Below are 18,131 nucleotides of genomic sequence, written 5' to 3'. Positions count from 1 at the left end.
TACTTCAGATTCTGTGTCTCCTCTCTCTGCCCCTCCTCCACTCACACTCTGTCTCACTCTGTCCCTCAGAAATAAATAAATGAAAAAAATAATAAAGTAATCTTACCCACTAGAACCCATTTCATTTTTGCAAAAAAAAAGTTTTTGAAAATTTTAAAACATTTTCCAAAAAAATTTTTTTGAAAATATACAAGGCTAAATTTCCCTCAAATACAAACTAACCTGGTTCTCAGAATCAGAATTTCTAATTTTACCCAATAAATTTAAAATGTAGTGGGGGGGGGCTGGAAGAGATACAGGAATTTTACTGTACACTTAAATAAGTCTTAACTATTATCTTCCAAAGCAAAAGCAAGGCATCCCTGAGTCTTCAGTAAAACTTTCATTGGCTATCTCTGCTATGGTACCAAAGGACTCATTTTCTCCCCGTGCACCATGCTCCATGTTATCAGTCCTTGGAACAACCTCATAAGGACAGCCATGGCAAAGCTACTTTTCCCATGGATTAAAGGGGCTACTGAAGAGAAAATGTGCACCAAATGTCAGCCCACCAGCTCTCCTGTGATGGCATTTTCAGCTACTTACACCTACTATTGTCTAGTTATTTTGCCATATGCCCAGAAAGGTACAGTCAAAAGAAATCAACCAAAGAGATGTTAAGATGTATAATGTCTTACACATATAGGCTAAAAGCATATTCCCTAGCAAGAAAATCAGAAACTTCCACAAACAGACTATGCTTTTTCAACCTAAAACTTCCTTTTCGAGTTAAGTAATAGCAACAACAGCAACTATGTTAACAGGAGGAAAGAATCGCCATGAGAAGTAAGTAGTGCATTAGTAATGGTTCTCATGCATATGCCACTGGACAAGTACTCAGTAGGACAGCTATTAAAAATTTTTTTAATGGTTAAGTTGCTAAACTAGATGTTTAGGTCCCCTATTTACATCTTTGTAAAATCTACATAAATAAGAACATAAAGCTGGCATTATCAATCCGATTTTCCTCTACTACCATATCTAAAAAAGAGGTAACAATATATGTTCCTCTAAAATATGACCAACTACTTCATTCTCATTTAGAAATGCTGACACTCCCTTTATAATCTGTCAAAATTCAGATTCTATAGAGAAAATATAAAACACAGAAATATTATTGTTCTGTGTTAAATATAGATGTCATCTACTTCATAATATTCATCTCCTTTAAACTTATTTCTAAAAGAAAAATATCTTAGGATGCAATTCACTTCCAAAGACTTGTCATAATACTGATAATAAACACAATTACAACTACATAGAAATGAAAAAAAGCAGCTTTTAATACATACTTGCAAATACAAGTCAACTAGTATATATAACATTTAGTTCAGTATTGCTCAACTTCAGGCACTGCATACCACAACCAGAATTTTGTCAATATCTGCTTATTACCTGTACTAATATTTATGTACTCAATATTTCTCTTGAAGTCAGTTGTTTTATTTTTGCCTCAAACTATATCAATAATATCTATGAAATCACAGTTTTGATGTGCTAATTATATCTTCTATTCAATAATTCACTGTCGTTAACACAGTTTTGCTTCTTTTAAAGGGTGGGAGGTTCATTACAGGAACGAATCACAACTGGTTAATTAAACATTCCAAACAAAATATATTAATTACTTAAGTCAATAAAGGCCTGACAGCCTTATATTTAAATCAATATTCCAAGGCCAGAATTACAAGTTTTATGTTTGTTTTAGAATTTAAGATTATTACTTTTATTATAGTTATGATCTCAAGTGGTATGACAAAAATGAGTCTTTTGATAAAAAAAAAAAAACTCTAAAATATCCATCTTAGGAAATTAGTGCTTATAAAAAAAATAGCACCTCTGAATATATAGAAAAGATCTCTGAAAGGGGAGCCTGGGTGGCTCAGTTGGTTGAGTGTCCCACTCTTGATTTCAGCTCAGGTCATGATCCCAGGGTCATGGAATAGAGCCCCACATCAGGTTCCACACTGACCATGGAGCCTGCTTAAGATTCTCTCCCTCTCCCTCTCTCTCTCTCTCTTCCCCCCACCCCTGCACTTCCCCTACTCTCTCTAAAAATAATAAATTTTTTAAAAGATTAAAAAAAAATAAAAGATCTCTGAAAGATACATTACAAACTGATTAACCATGGCTGCCTCTGAACAATGGAAGTGAGCAACTGTGTAACTTTCTATAATGCTTGAACTTTTTAACCATGTGCATTTATTACACATTCAAAACAAGTAGTCAAAATTAAAATGTGCTTAGTATCTAGAAATAAACCTTTAAAAATATGCTAGTGTATGAAAACCTAGCATCTTAGAATAAATTAAGGTCTATACTACAGAAAAACATCAAAATTAAACAATTAAAATTCCACATTAAAATATATATTCTTTTAGTTTCAAGTAATTCCATTATACAGTTGTGTACAAATACAGTTCCTTTACCTAACCATATAATTCCTTATGTTAAAAATATTAGCATCATTAAAAACAGATGGAATAAGACTTAAGAAAAAGCCAGGGGAATCCCATATATTTATTTTAATATAATGACCAAGAGCAATATCCTAGAATTTGATTCAATTAATAAACCAAACAGTAATTATGTAAGAAATACTATAGGAGCGCCTTGGTGGCTCAGTCGGTGATCTCACGGTTCATGGGATTGAGCCCCAGGTCGGCTCTGCACTGACAGCAGAGCCTGCTTGGGATTCTCTCTCTGCCTCTCCCCCATCATGCTCTCTTCTTCTCAAAAATAAACAAACACGGGGGAAAAAAAGAAATACTGTAAGAAACTGAAGAACAGTTTGACTTTAGGACAAAAATGTTAAGGAAACTCCATAACATACAGGGCTAAGAAATACTGCATCAAAAACCAGTAATATAAATTCAATAGGTCTAAAATATTAAATATTTAATAACTTCACAGAATTTGAGTTTTACATTTGAACTGGAATCTAAAATTTAAGTAAGATTATTCTACAAATAAATAACTGGTTTTGGTAATATTTAAACAGTAATAGCAGTAAAAAAAAAAAAAATTGGGGGGTACCTGTGTGGTTCAGTAGGTTAAGTGTCCAACTCTTGACATTGGGTCAGGTCATGATCTCACAGTCATGATCAAGCCCTGCGTCGGGCTCTGTGCTGAGCATGGATGAGCTCATGTGCTGCTTGGGATTCCCTCTCCCTCCCTCTTTCTGACCCTCACCCTGCTTGTTCTCATTCTCAAAATAAATAAACTTAAAAAAAATACTAACATTCTAGATAAAAAAAAACCTAATATGCTCGTTATATTAAATGGACTAGGTAATATTAATTTGGGAAAAAATTCCAGCAATGAATGTAATAGTAAACATGTTGCAAACATGGCAGAAAAAGAAAAAAAAAAGCCAGGATGAAAACCTATTTTCAAAGACAGATGAAGTTATATATAGCAATAATGCTGAAAATTAATTTGACATCAATAAATCACACAGACCTACCTATACTATCCAGACTAATCATCTCCTTGAGGTGTTGATTACCACCAAATGTATAGATATTACCTTTGCAAAAGTCTGGTTAAATCATGTCTTTAACTATTAAGAGCTATTTTTTCCTAAACATCCACACATGTTCACAAAAAAATCATTCACACACACATCAGCTCTCCTACACAGAAGATGGAATTCAACCACAGCATTCTATGTAAGTATCTTCATGACTACAACTGAAAATGAGAAGGAACTGCCTAATAAATGTTTCATGTCAGTAAAGTTAGCAATAAAGCATTAAATTTAATAAAGCAAAAAAAATTCATGATAAGCACTTGGAAAAATTGACAGTCTATTTTTTCCCATGTGCTATAGCTGAAGGCCAACTGAAAATAATTTAATTGGATAAATCATAATTCGAGATTAGTTTTAAGGGGCTCTGCTTTGTAAAAAAAAAAAAAAAACATGAATTTTCACTTTTTAGGAAAGAATTGATGGTAACCCAATTTCAGAAGGTTTTTTAGAAGGAACTATTAAAATTTCTCCAAATCCATTACAAAAGGTATTTGTACTCTGTACTCCCTAGGCTCTGACTCAAACATTTACTGATGCTTAGTACTAAGTCCCTTCCCAAGTGTTTATAGATTTAAAATTTTCAAAATAGGTGACATGTTTAGGAAATGAGAAACTAACCACATAATACTTGGGCCTTTTGCCAAGAAAAGTATATAAGCCCTTCTAACTATACATACAAATCCACAAAGGTTTTACCTTAGAAATGAACCTCATGAAAAAGCAGAGGTCATATGAATGACTGGATAGTTGTCACACGTTTTTGATAGTTGCTCTAAGCTCATTAAAATGGAAGCTCTAAGAATGACTCTTTTTTTTATTACATTAAGAGTTACATTCAATATAACGTTGTTTGAGATTAGACATTGTCCCTTCTGGATTAACAATAAAATTTACATATAAAGACCTTTTAAAATTTTTTTTAATATTCATTCATTTTTTGAGAGAGAGGGAGAGAGAAAGAGCACATGTGCACGTTAGTGGGCGAAGGGGAGAGAGAGGAGACAACAGAATCTGAAGCAGGCTCCAGACTCTGAGCTGTCAGCACAAAGCCCAACATGGGGCTCGAACCCACGAACCCACAAGATCATGACCTGAGTTGACACTTAATCAAGTCTGACACTTAATCAAGTGAGCCACCAGGCACTCCAACATATAAAGACTTTTTACTCTATTATCTGATTTAGGCCCAATTTTCTGAATGCAATTTCTTGGTTTTTCTAACTTACTGCTTTGAGAAATGGATTGACAACTAAAACTGTACAACAAAAATACAAAATTTTACATTAGCTTTTACCTGCCAAAGTACATAAATGACCAGGAATTACCACAACTCAGGCATTATCAGAGGCCACAAAGACATCATTTTGCTTACTCTCAATAATCCAAAAGGACTGAATGCTGTCATCATCTTGTAGATGGAGCCTTTGTAACATCACTTACTGAGGTTTGCAGCCTAACCTTTCACAGAACACAGAATCATCTTCAATTCCGGGGATTAAAAATAATCTATTGTTGGGGCGCCTGGGTGGCTCAATCGGTGAAGCATGAGACCTCAGCTCAGGTCATGATCTCGAGGTCAGGGAGTTCAAGCCCTGCGTTAGGCTCTGTGCTGACAGCTCAAAGCCTGGAGCCTGCTTTGGATTCTGTCTCCCTCTCTGTCTGCCCCTCCCCAGCTCACGCTCTGTTCTCTCTCTCAAAAATGAATACACATTAAAAAACAAAACAAAACAAAAAAAAAACCTATTGTTTTTAATCCTTTCAGAATAATTGTTGGTATGCTTCCAGTGTTCAAACTCCAAAATAACCAGAAGACTTTGTTGATGTTTCCTAATATCTAACGAGGTTTCCTTTAACATGCCAGCATCAATACTGCCATTGAGGAGTTTCAAAGTACATTACTAATAGCTAATGCTACAATTACTTTTTCTCACATACTCAGAACTGTTTTTATCACTGTAACAGTTTGTCAGACAATATAATCCTTCTGAGGACCTTTACCATTGAGTCTCTCAGCTTATCTAGGCAAAAGCAAAAAATGGAAAATGTTAAAATGCCATATCCCTTTAAGGAACAGATTAAAAAAGCAAGAGTGCATAGGAACAAGAATAAATCTTGATAAGACATCACTAGCCTGATATAAATTTGTCCTTTGGTTACAAATAATCCTCTTAATTGTAAGATTCTTATGTTAAAATATTTTCTTATGTGCAACTATACCTCACTATACCAATCATCGGATTTTAGATCACGTATGCTCTAAAAAAGAACTATTATCATATAGAAAAAAATCCTTCCTAGGCTTATCCTATTTTTCCCACATAAATCTACATTACAAATAATAAAAGGGATCATAACATTTCACATTTGACCTTTCTTCTGTACAAGAACATCCTCCCTCCACCCCATCCCAACCAACACCAACTCGTATTCTAAAATATACTATTTACAAAGCCCTAGAAATGGACTCAGATCTAAGTTTCCTCAAAAAATTAAAACCTTCTTTCTCTGAAAATCGAAAAACATGTTTGCTTATTAAATTAAACATGTATCAAACTGTTTTTGAACAAGAAATAGAGATTTTGGAGAAAAAACTTTTCAACACCAAGGGGAAAATATTTTTGGAGCTTCAATTTAAAGCCAAAACCATTATGTTTGTTCCTTATGGCACAAAATTTTACATTAGCTGGAAATACTGGCTAGCTAATTCTAGCTTCTTACGATGTTTATGATAGATATATGTTGGGTTATGGAACTTCTGTCAAAGGTTTTGGATTACAAAGCTTTGCCCTGTTACGTGTTTAACATAACATTGGGCACGACAGTTAATCATTGTCATCTGAGTTCCTACCATGTGCCAAACAGGCACTTTGCTAAATGACTAATATTTCTAGTTCTTACAAAAATTCCCAAGAATTATGCTATTTTCACCATTTTGTGGATAAGTGATTTGAAGTTCAGTGAGGCTAAGGGGACTTGTCAATACAGCCTAAGCTAGTTAGTGGCAGAGCCAGGCACGACCAGTTCTAATGAAGCAGTTCTTTCTGTACCACACTGCTTATACTGAAAAAAGCTGTATAACATACCATGTGCCCACAATTCCAGTCTTTAAAATGCAAATAAAAGGAAATTCATAAAAATGAGAGTAAGTGTTACAATAAATTACATTCCATACCACTTCATCTTCACCACAATCCTGCAGCATAGATCCTTTCACCTCATCTTCCTAATGAGGAAACTGAGGCTGAGAGGTTACATGACTGGCCTGGAACTCACGGATGGAGTGGGAACAGATAGAACCAATCAGAGTTTTCTAAATCTTAAAAGACGATGCTAAGAGGCTTTCAAAATTACTTATATCTGAGCGCCTAAGTGGCTTGGTAGGCTAAGCATCCAACTCTTGATTTTGGCTCACTCAGGTCGTGATCTCACAGTTTGGGAATCTGAGCCCCGCAAAGAGCTCCATAGCAAATCCACACTGACAGTGAGGAGCCTGCTTGGGATTCTCTCTCATATTCTCTCTCTCTCACTCCCTCTCCCTCTCTGCCCCCTCCCCAGTGTGAGCAGGGAAGGGGCAGATAGAGACAGAAACAGAATCTGAAGCAGGCTCCAGGTTCTGAGCTGTCAGCACAGAGCCCGACACGGGACTCGAACCCATGAATCGCAAGATCATGACCAGAAAGTAGGACGCTTAATCAACTGAGCCACCCCAGGGCCCCCAACGTTCATATTAACTTTTTTCCAAGGGAGTGGGGAGGAACTCCAACTGCATATAACAGTATTTTCATAGTGTTACAAGAAAGGCTAAATGTAACAAACTGGCAAAATGAATTGCCTGGTTTTCACCAGAGGAAATGAAAGAAAGCATATTCCAGTAGAGAACCACAGACATACCCCTAAAAAGGGACTTATATCTACTGGTTACACTTGTAAATAAAATTTGTTCTTAATAACATACAAGTTGCTAATAAAAAAATCTGTATAACTGTTCCATAGCCAATTTTTAATCTTTTTAAAATATTTCATAAGTGTAAGAAATCAGCCTTCTAAACTTTCTGGGCTTTACTTTCTTCATGTATAGAATGAGGAGATGGAGTAAACTTCTAACAGGACTTGCAATTCTAAAGTCCCATAAAACAAAAGTCATAATGATACATAAGTCCAATGAAAATTTCTGTCAGGAGATACAAAAGTTCAATCTTGTTCTCAAGAACGTATATAAAAATTCACTAAGCTTCACACTTAAGATTTGTGTATTTAAGTTGTACCTCAATAAAAAAGTTGGGGGAAAAAGAATCTGCTTCTTCTGACAAACTAAAACAGAAACAAAAAACTTTAGTATTTTGTCTATGGTCTGGGACCATGTTTAAATTAAGAAAATTAATAACACTGCTAAATAAAAATTAAGTTTACATAAGGGCAATACTTTTTTTTAAATGAAAGAACACAGGACTAGTAACATATGGGCACTGCTGAAGCAAATGAAAAAAGACCACCAAGATGATTTTACATATACGTTAGAAACTTGAGTGAAGGGTTATATTGGCTAAGGGTTATTTTAAACATTTAAAGAAATTTCAAGTTATAAAATGTTGCACAATCTCTTTGTAGAAACCTATGACATGAACGTGTCTAAACAGTTCTCTCCTTACTCCTGACCACAAATGACCTTAAATCAACTTAAAATACTTGAAAAGTAGAATTCTTTCATTCAAATATTACATTTGTTCCCAGCCTTTTAATTTTCAGTTGTACATAATTTAATATGTAATTATTGACATTCCCTTGCATGAAGGGAAAATAAAATTCTCTTTGAAGAAGTAAAACCTATTATTTTTTGCTTTTTATACTTATAATTTCTTACATAGTAAGAATTACACAGTAATTTCTAATTAAGAATGCAATAATGTCCTTTGGATATCCTTTTTCATTTTCTTTTGAAAGATCATGACAAAGCAATTTTTTGATCCTTCAGAAAACAGATTTAGAGCATAAATTATGAAGAAAAGTGACAGTAAGTGTTTTCAAAGAAAATAAAATCTAGGTCTTAAAATTTTTCATTTAAATTACCACCTTTAAAACTAATACTCAATAGGAAATAAATCATACCCACTTCATGCTACTTTAAGCTCAAACCTTCTTATTAAAATATCCCTTGATATACTCGACAGAGGTGTTCCTCAAACGTCCCTTGCAAAACAAACTTGTGTAAATCTCATCTTAAACGCACTAGGGGGAGCTCCCATTTGAGAGAATCCTACAACATGTGCTTTTGTTCTACATAAAGGTCCCTTCTTCTCTAACTTGTATTCCTACAAAAAAGAATGACTTTCTGACTTATCTGAACCTTATAAACCATCCCTATGCTTCGTCATATTTATCAACTGCCATTAAGACAACTCGGCCAAGTGATAGTATTTACTTTCCACACTGCTTTCTCAGGAAGCAATACAAAGCCCAAGGGAAAAAAAAATACATATTTAATAGGCTGTTAGATTTCAAAGCATGTAATAAAATTCTGCTTTAAAAATCACCACATTTTTATAATCAAAATTTCAAATTTAAGGTCAAAAAATAACAGAAAACTAGAGGTAAACAAACTAACCTATTGAGGGAAAAAAGAAAGCTTTGTGTCTCCTTGGCACTTGACAAGTTTGAAAGTACATTTTTAATATACCATCCCATTTACACCTCTAATCATTTCTATAATAACAGTACAATGGCTTAGTTATTAGTAATCTGGAATATGAAGAAGCAGAGGCACAGGGTGGTCAAGCATGTTACACAGTAATTCAGTATCAAGGTCAGGACTGGGATTCCAATTTTCACATTCCTGGCCATTGTGCTTCTTTTATCCAGTTAAAAAAGATGGAGAGAAAAAACTTTTAAGCAAATTTGACTGTAGAGTCCCCTATCCATCAGTAAGAATTATGAGCCAATAAAAATTATTGAAGATAAGTTTAAGAGGTTTATAAGAAGTTCAAGGACTGGCCAAAGCCTTTCAATGGGGGAAAGGAGAGTCTCTTCAAACAAATGGTGCTAGGAACACCAGATGTCCACAGGCAGAAGAATGAAGTTGGACCCTTACCATATACCATATACAAAAATTAAGTCAAAATGGATTAAAAACTTGAATGCAAGACCTAAAACTAAAACTCCTAAAAGAAAATGTAGGGGGAAAGCTTCAGAGACATTGGGTTTGGCAATGATTTCTTGGAGAGGATACCAAAAGCATAGGCAACAAAAGAAAAATTAAACTGGACTCCATCAACAATTAAAACTTCTGTCATCAAAGGACACAATCAAGAGTGAAAAGGGAACCCATGAAATGGGAGAAAAACTTGCAAATCACGTATCTGGTAAGGGGTTAATATCCAAAATATTTAAAGAACTCCCACAACTCAACGACAACAAAAACCAAATAACTTAATTAAAAAATGAGCAAAGAACTTAAACAGACGTTTCTCCGAAACCAATATACAAATGACCAACGAGCATATGAACAGATGCTCAATATAAATAATTGGGCAAATGCAAATAAACCAGTAAGATATCACTTATATCTATTATGATGGCCCAAATCAGAAAAACAGAAAATAGTGTTGACAAGCATGTGGAGAAATTGCAATTCTTGTGCCCTGTTAGTGGGAATATAAAACAATTGCAACCACTATGCAAAATAGAGGAGTTTTTCAAAAATTTAATAAAATTACAGGATCCAGCAATTCCACTTCAGGGTGTATATTCAAAAGAATTGAAAGCAGGATCTCAGAGAGACATTTGCACACCTTGTTCATAGCAGTATTCAAAATAGCCAAGAGGTGGAAACCCAAAAGTCCATCACGGATGAATGGATATGCAAAACGTGGTATATACATACAATGAAAATTATTCGGGTCCTAAGAGGGAGTATAAATCTTGAAATAAGCTACCACAGCGATGAATGGTGAAGACATTATGCTAAGTGAAATAAGCCAGTCACAAAATGACTAACACTGTATGATTCCATTTATATAAGGCATCTCTAGAGTATTCAAATAGAGATAGAAATTAGAATTGTGGTTGTCAGGGACTGGAGGGAGGAAAAAATAAGTTATGTTCAACTGGTATAAAGTTTCAGTTATGAAAGATGAAAAAGTTCTGGAGACTGGTTGCAAAACAGTGTGAATATACTTAATACTACCAAATTGTACACCTAAAATGATTAAGACAGCAGGCAGACCAGGGGACTCTTGATTTCTGGGTTGAGTTCAGCCCCACACGGTTATAGAGATTACTTAAATAAACGAACAAGCAACAAACAATGGTTAAGATGGTAAATTTGGTATTATGTGGGTTTTCTTTTTTTTTTTTTTTTTAACCACAATTTAAAAATTAGGAAAAAAAGTTCATGGACTTAAAAATTTTACAAAATACCATTCACCACTCTTTCCAGTTCATACTCAGCACAGAAGCACGTTCCAGTACAAAAATCTACTTTCTTTTGAAAAAAATGTCGACAGGTCAATAAATACAAAACTACTGGTAATATATTTCTTGACAGCCTAAGGGAAACAAAAAACCCAATGGGAATCAAGTTTTCATTACTTCACCAACATTACAAGAGAAGCCTGTATTTTGTACTACCTTAGTACTAAATAGACACTGCCTACGTAAAAGGAAAAAAGTAGTATTAGAACTCTACCTGAATTTGCTAAGTTCACAAATATTTATGCTGAAGAATAAACTGGTTAAAATTCTTCTCCCTAAGATTCATTCAATTTGATCTTGTCTAAAAAGTTACTATTTTTCAAATGAGGTAAAAACTTGGCGTTGAAAATCCTTTAAAAAATTAAACACATATTGTATCTGCTTTTAGGTACTGCTCAAAGGATTCTCTTCATCAGATTTTCCGTGGTTCTCAAAAGATCAGCATTATTTGAAACTCTGGTGAATACATGTAAAAAACACATGTGTCACATTTAGCTGCAATGATAAGCAATTTAAGTGTTGCTATAATATCCAAGGAAAAGACTAGAAAGAGCTATACTTTGTTCCATGATTGCAGAATATCAGCAAATGGTACAGATTTTCAAAATGAAATATTTATACGGACTTCTATACGCAAGGAAGTTTTTACTGGGATATCCAAAGTGCTTGAAGAAAACAATCACCAAGATGCGTTTTTTTCTCAGCTACTTAACCTTACTTACACCCTACAAATTCTGTTAATATCCTAATTACTAACATCTCAAAGACGATTTATTTGTAGATATACTTACTAACTTAACACAAGCAATACAGACATTGAAAATACCCTTGGGATTAGTTATGGAAAATCACATATGTACATGTATGTGGGGAGGGAGTAGCTATGGGGGTATCTAATATACATACATATACATCCACATTTAGGTATTTAAGAAAGTCATTCAGAAATGTACATAAATGTTTTTAGATGCTCTCTAAAAATATGCTCTGTCCCTTTCATCTAGCTCACGTTATCTCGTTTCCTTTCACGTACTAAAATTATATACAAGTATTTAGTACTGTGGGTCCTACAGATCCTTGTAGAGTATGAAAGGGGAAGTATTTATGTAAAAACACTGAGGTTACGGAATAAAACTATTCCACAGAAACAGGCAAACACAAAGTACTCTTAACAAAGAAAATACATGAACTATATTTAGTGTTAAATATTTGAGACATCCAAAATTCTTGATAATCTATTCTTTAACAGAAAATGTGTAAGATTTAAATCAGCGAAATAAAGACTTATGTGAGAAATATCTCTGGGAAGATGTTTCTTCTAATTAAGTGCTTTACCTCATTTTCATTTGAAAATTATGGCTTCCTCAATTATTTAATGCTAGTGTCATTTTATGTGCCAATTCAGGACATAAGCACTAGTACTACTCCATGCATCCTTGCTTACTCATCAAAATAACTGAGAAGCATTATCCCTCCCCCTTCTTGAATTAATAAATCCGAACATGCAAAAACATCCTAATCTCCAGGCTCTTCTCTTGGTCAAAGTGGTAACAGCCCAGCAGGACCACCTTCAACCTCAAACATCATACGCTTTACAGATAAGAACTTAAGCATTCTCTGGTGGAAGATGGCAACTGGGAAAAGGAAAATACAAGTTTAAATTGCAAATGTCCTCAGCCTCTCCACGACAATCAGCTTCTCTAAAGAAGCACCCTAAGAAATATTTTTAATAGGTGGCAGGAGGTAAATGTGTGTAAATGCCTTATGAAATATGATGCAGAGAAATAGGAAATAGTTCTTCCATACATTGACACCCGGACAACCAAATTAAGAGTAACCAAATAATGGCAAGTTTCAAATTTGTCTTTGAACTCAAAGAAGCTTGGATCAAAACCTTCACCAATAGGCCTGTATATCACTACATATAACAAAGAAATAGAAAAGGGTAAGAAATCTATTTACAGATTCTTGGCAGAAAAGTTCATGACAAACCTACCTAAATTACAAATATTGCAAAATAAAACAGGGTAGAGTAAATAAGCATTTACTGAATTAAACAATGGAGGTGCAATTCAGTAGAACTAGAACAAAATGACTCTGAATCATGTATACTTAAATGCTATAGGATTATATTCAGCCATTTCCAAAAATGTTTAGGTGCCCAATAGGTACCACTAAGCAAAGCATAAACATTTTAAAACAAGGGAATAATTCTGTTTCTTCCTATATAAAGCAACCAAAAGTTATAATCACTGGAAATTTTCCTGAAATTTGTCAAACTCATGAAATTGTGGCTCATGGACCTTGAGAAAAGAACAAAATGTATTCCTAAATGTATCATTTGTGGCAATAATGTTTCTGCACTACAACTTAAAAATTGAACTTGGAACTAATATTCCTTTGTTATGTGTAACATTACACATTCACCAGTATCTTTAATTTTCCTGGCCAGCAATCTCAAAAATTACAACGGACTACTTTGCCTTATTTCATAGTGAACCATCATAGGGGGGGGGGGGGGGGTAGATAAAGAAAATTCAAAAAGCCTCTTTTCCAAAAGTATGGAGTTCAAAAATAATAACAGCCTCTGGACCCATGATTTAATTCAGAAGCGAATTCAGAATTCTTCCTGCATAGATGCTTACTGTGGATGCTTCAACAGCTGAAAAATGTTATGTACTCAGTTTACTGCACGCCAATGAAAATCTTACCTTTCAGAATAACTATAAAATATGGTTAAATTAAACCCCGACAAAAACAAAAATTCCTCTGATGTTTTTACTAATAAAAAAATGAAAACCACTAGTCAACTAGTGTCCAGAAGTCACTGCAGGAGTTGCACAATTGTCTGTGGGTAGATTATCACAGAAACTGAGCGTGGTGAGGCAGAAAGTTTTCCCCTTTTATAACCTGAGTGAACTTCAAGGGATTAAAACCAATTCATGTCAATGCTACAGCATAAAATTCAGACTCTAATTCTGAATACAAATACATTTAAGAAAAAAAAAAATGAGGGCTTTAAAGCAGTAAAAATATGGTCAGTTTCACTTTTGTATTAGTGCATATCGTACTTTAATCTGAAATGCTTCATACTTGTATTTCATGTTATATAGGTTTTGGACTTGACAGTGTTTCTCCACAAAAAGAAAAATCAACTGTTTTCCACCTTAATATTCAACCTACCTGCCATAGTTGTCTATGCCAGTACTAATCTATTTAAATTTAATAAATCAAAAGCTGTCCTTAGGGATTGGCCAGAGTCGTAAGTCCTTCAGCCTGAAGGTTTTCAGTTCATTCATAAACGTTGCATGGTTTTCTTTCCATCCGGCCTGTAAAGAAAATGTAAGAATTTTTTTTTCATCCTTAAAGCCATGTACACATGGGCGGCCGTTACAATATGCCGTTCGCCAAGGAGCTGCTTTGCTTCACTTTACAGTATGGTTAGATTACCGTTTAATACCGTATCACTAGCCAAGGAAACTCTCTTCAAAGGTGCCAAGGATAAACCTGCTGGCTCTACAGCTTTTGGTGGCTAACAGCCTTAATACTTTATAACTTCCCTGGGAAATTTACTCCCGAACCTACTACCAAGATTTGGGCATGCAAAAGGTATTGGTGGAAAGCAGAAGTGGGCAGGACTTCTGAGTTAACCTGCAGCTGTCCCACTGGCCCGCGGCCCTGTGAGGAAGAATCCGAACACCAAGCTCCGCAGCCCCCCACCCGGCTCGCTCGCCAACCAGGGCGACGCGGCCGAGCCCCGGCCGAGTCCCTTTAATGCAAACCCGGGCTCGGCGCGGCCGGGCCCGGCTGTCACTGGGGCTAACTTGAATAAATATCCCCCACAGTTCATTGCTGCCGCTCACGCCGCGGAGGGGAAATGTCGGCCATGTTGATCGCAGCGCCGCCGCCGCCGCCGCCGCCGCCGCCACCGCCGGGCCGGGCTGGGGAGGGGACGGCGGTGGCCCAGCGACTCCGCGCCGCGCCAGGACTCCCGGAGCGGGGGAGTGGGTGGGAGCCCGCAGGGGAAAAGACCTCAGCGCCCTGGAGCACAGCGGGTGGGGGAGGGGAGCATAATGAGGGTGAATGGGGGGGCGGGGAGGGCGAGCGAGGAAGGAACAGGGAAGGGAAGGGGGAGGGTCGAGGGCTGTTACCTTGATAGCATAGGGCGGCTCTTCGAAAGTGACCAGCATATACCTGTCTCCTCTGCTGGCAGGGTCCCGGGCACGGAGCTGCGGGAGAGCGGGTGGGGGACAGGAGAAGGAACAGGGCGGGCGAGAGGGAAGCACAGAAGCGAGGTTACGATGCGAAGGGGCGCCGAGCGGCCCCCCCCCCCCCCCCCCCAAACAGTACCGCACACAGCATGCGGCACCCCTCCACACCGCCCCCCACACACAGATCGGCCCCCACACACCGCCTGGAGCCCGGCCTGGGCCGAGCCCGGCTCGCATCGCGCCCCGCCCGCCCGCCCGTCGCGGTGGGGGAGGGGGTCCCCGAGCCCGGCAGCTCCCGCAGTCAGGTCCCCGACACCTCCGCCTCGCCGCCCCCGGCCACCCTCCCCCCCACCCCTGCCGCCCGTGGGTCGCCGGGCCCGGGTCGCCGCCCGGGCTCGGTCAGTCGGTACCTTCATGAAGGTCTCTACCGCGCCTTTGGCCGTGTCCAGGTAGGTGGTGCCCAGATGGCTGCGCTGGTTCATAGAGGCAGACGTGTCTATCAGGAACAGTAAGATGGGCATAGTGCTGGCCGGGGACACCGGGGCCCGCGGTGGAGAAAGAGGAGATGGTAGAGGTGGAGGGCGCCGGTGCGGCGGCGGCGACCGCCGCTACGCGGGGCGGGGGAGCGCGGCCCCCGGGAGGAAAACACCGTCTGGGTCTTTCCTCCGGCTGCGGGAGTTTCTCCCCCGATATGTGAGAGGAAACTCCCCAGGACCCAGTCCTCCCCGTCGTACCCCCGCCTCCGCCTCCTCCTGCCTGCCATGCCCGCTGGGGCGGCGCCCCGGCCGTCTGTCTGTCGGTCGGTCCGTCCGTCCCCCCGCCTCGGGGGTCCCGTCCCCGCTCCCGGCCCCTGTGTGTGTCCCAGCGGGAGACGGGCCTGGCTCCCCCACCCCACCCCCGGTGCAGGGAGTGGGGACCTGGGAGCTGGCGAAGAGGGGAGGTGGGCTGAGGGGAGATTGGCCCTGGTGCTGTTGGGAGAAGTTTCAGGGACTCCCTCCGCACCCCGGCGGTTGTCACCACTTTCCTCAGCCCTGCCTCGGCTACTGAAGCGCTTTTCTTTCTCTCTCACACTCCGGTTTTAACTCGGGCAGGGTCTGCAGAGGCTCCGCCCCTTGACACGTCCTCGAGCCACGTGACGCACCGCCCCGTCTCACTATTGGCTAATCCCAAGCTTCTCATTAGCATATTCAAACAGCTCAGGGGCGGGGGAAGCTTGTAGGCCTGCTCCGGGAACAGTTATTGACACGCGCGGAGGCGGGGCATCGGGTGCGCGCTGAGAGCGAGCGCAATGTGACGAGCAGTCGGGCCAGCAGACGCGGAGGCGGGCTCCGGGAAGGGGCGGGACCGACCCGCGGAAAGACCGGGCGTGGGGGAGGGGGGCCGCGGCTCGCGCGCGGGGCGGCCGCGGATGTGAGTCTGCGCGTCAGTGCCGCTGGCCTCTCCTTGGCTGTTGGAGGTGATAGGGGTCGGAGGAAGGGAAATGGAGGCTGGCCTCACCTCCCCTGGCGAGGTCGCTGTATCAAACCCCTTCCCCCGGTGGGCGAGTGAGGAGGGGATGAGGTAAAGTATCAAATACCCGCTTAGAAGGGGTCTGGCCCGCGCGGTTCTTCCCTGCGAGGAGAGGCTCCGTGGGCCTCGGGTCGCCGGAGGGAGGATCCTTGTGCCTGGGAGGGCCGGCCCCCTGCGCGGGCGGGCCCGGGGCGGGGGAGTGGAAGTGAGTAGGTTGTTTATGACCATGGGACTAATCTCCGCCAGTCCCACCCGATCCCGGCGGGGAGTGGGGATGAGAGGCCAGCTTCGCCCGCAGTCTCGCTCGGGCCTTGGGGAGCGACCTAGGGTGAGGGCTGGACCCAGAGCACACCACCAGGAGCTCTCGGTGGAGGACCCAACAAAAAGAGGACTAACCTTCTGTTTTCCTAACTCAGCCCTTTAAAGGACATGGGGAAAGACTCAATATCGATAAACAGTTTGTTGCGCTTTTTATTCTCGGGGGGGAAAAACGATTCACCAAATAACCTCTTGTCAAGCCGAGTTTTTCTTAGGACCAAAGAACGTCAATTTCAGAGTTAAAAGGGACCTTAGAAAACCGTAGACCAAGAACTCGTTTTAAATGGAAAAACTGATTTCAGCTTGCCTAGGTGACAGAGTGGGTTCCTCATAATCCTGCCAGTGCTCTTCCCTTTCACTGCATGCTGTGTCTAAGACTGGTTCCGAATAATGTATGCGGGAAGTCGTTCTTGGTTAAACGAAACCCCTATTCACCCTGCCCGAAGTAATGAATCCTTTCCTAAATGTCCGAGGAACACTGTTCACTCAAATATACTAGTTGAAAAACTGAAGACCGTGCCTGTGTGTTAGAGACACACAACCCTTATAAAGACTATGTAGATGTCTTTAGGGCCTCTCCTGCTAGTCTTGCATTTCGATTTTTTTATCCTGAAATTCTTATTTGCCTGCTGATCATTTAATGAAATTGTTCCTATCAGTCTCAACACAAAAGAGACCGGTTTTGTAGCACTTTTTTAAAATCTTGAGTTTCATAACTTGGACTTTTTCCTAATACTTAGGACAACCTCTGAACTTCTTATGAATTTATAGTAGGGCTGTTTCAGTCATACGCTGTTCTGTGAGTATGTACGACAGAAGAGAGAGATTTTTAAGAGATTTGGACTACAAAATAAGATGGAATACAGGTCTTACATCCAATATTTGCTGAGGACCAGTGGAGTTTTAAAATGACTAAAATGTGGCCCCTGCCTTCAAAGAGCTTATGGTTTTTTTTAGAAAAATACTACATACGTATTATTAGCTACTACAGGGCAGAGAGTGATTAGATGCTAAATAATTCAGAAAAGAGAAAAATGTATTACCCTTGGGTGATG

General features: G+C 39.5%; 1 protein-coding gene and 1 pseudogene across 2 annotated transcripts in view; both read right to left on the bottom strand.

Moving 5' to 3' along the window:
• Positions 1 to 14,359, bottom strand: part of LOC115510275 (integrator complex subunit 6) — an 88,440-nt gene extending 74,081 nt beyond the window's left edge. For both annotated transcript variants that reach the window (XM_030309943.2, XM_030309934.2), the window contains exon 1: positions 14,222 to 14,359. The gene's annotated coding sequence lies outside the window, so the exon portion shown is untranslated. The remainder of the gene's footprint in view (positions 1 to 14,221) is intronic.
• On the bottom strand, positions 14,218 to 16,845 carry LOC115510302 (annotated as a pseudogene).
• Positions 16,846 to 18,131: the final 1,286 nt, after the last annotated feature.

This window comes from Lynx canadensis, chromosome A1, assembly GCF_007474595.2.
Source record: "Lynx canadensis isolate LIC74 chromosome A1, mLynCan4.pri.v2, whole genome shotgun sequence".
Lineage (NCBI taxonomy): Eukaryota > Metazoa > Chordata > Mammalia > Carnivora > Felidae > Lynx > Lynx canadensis.
The sequence above is the reverse complement of the archived record's forward strand: the minus strand, read 5'-3'. Positions and strand labels throughout refer to the sequence as shown.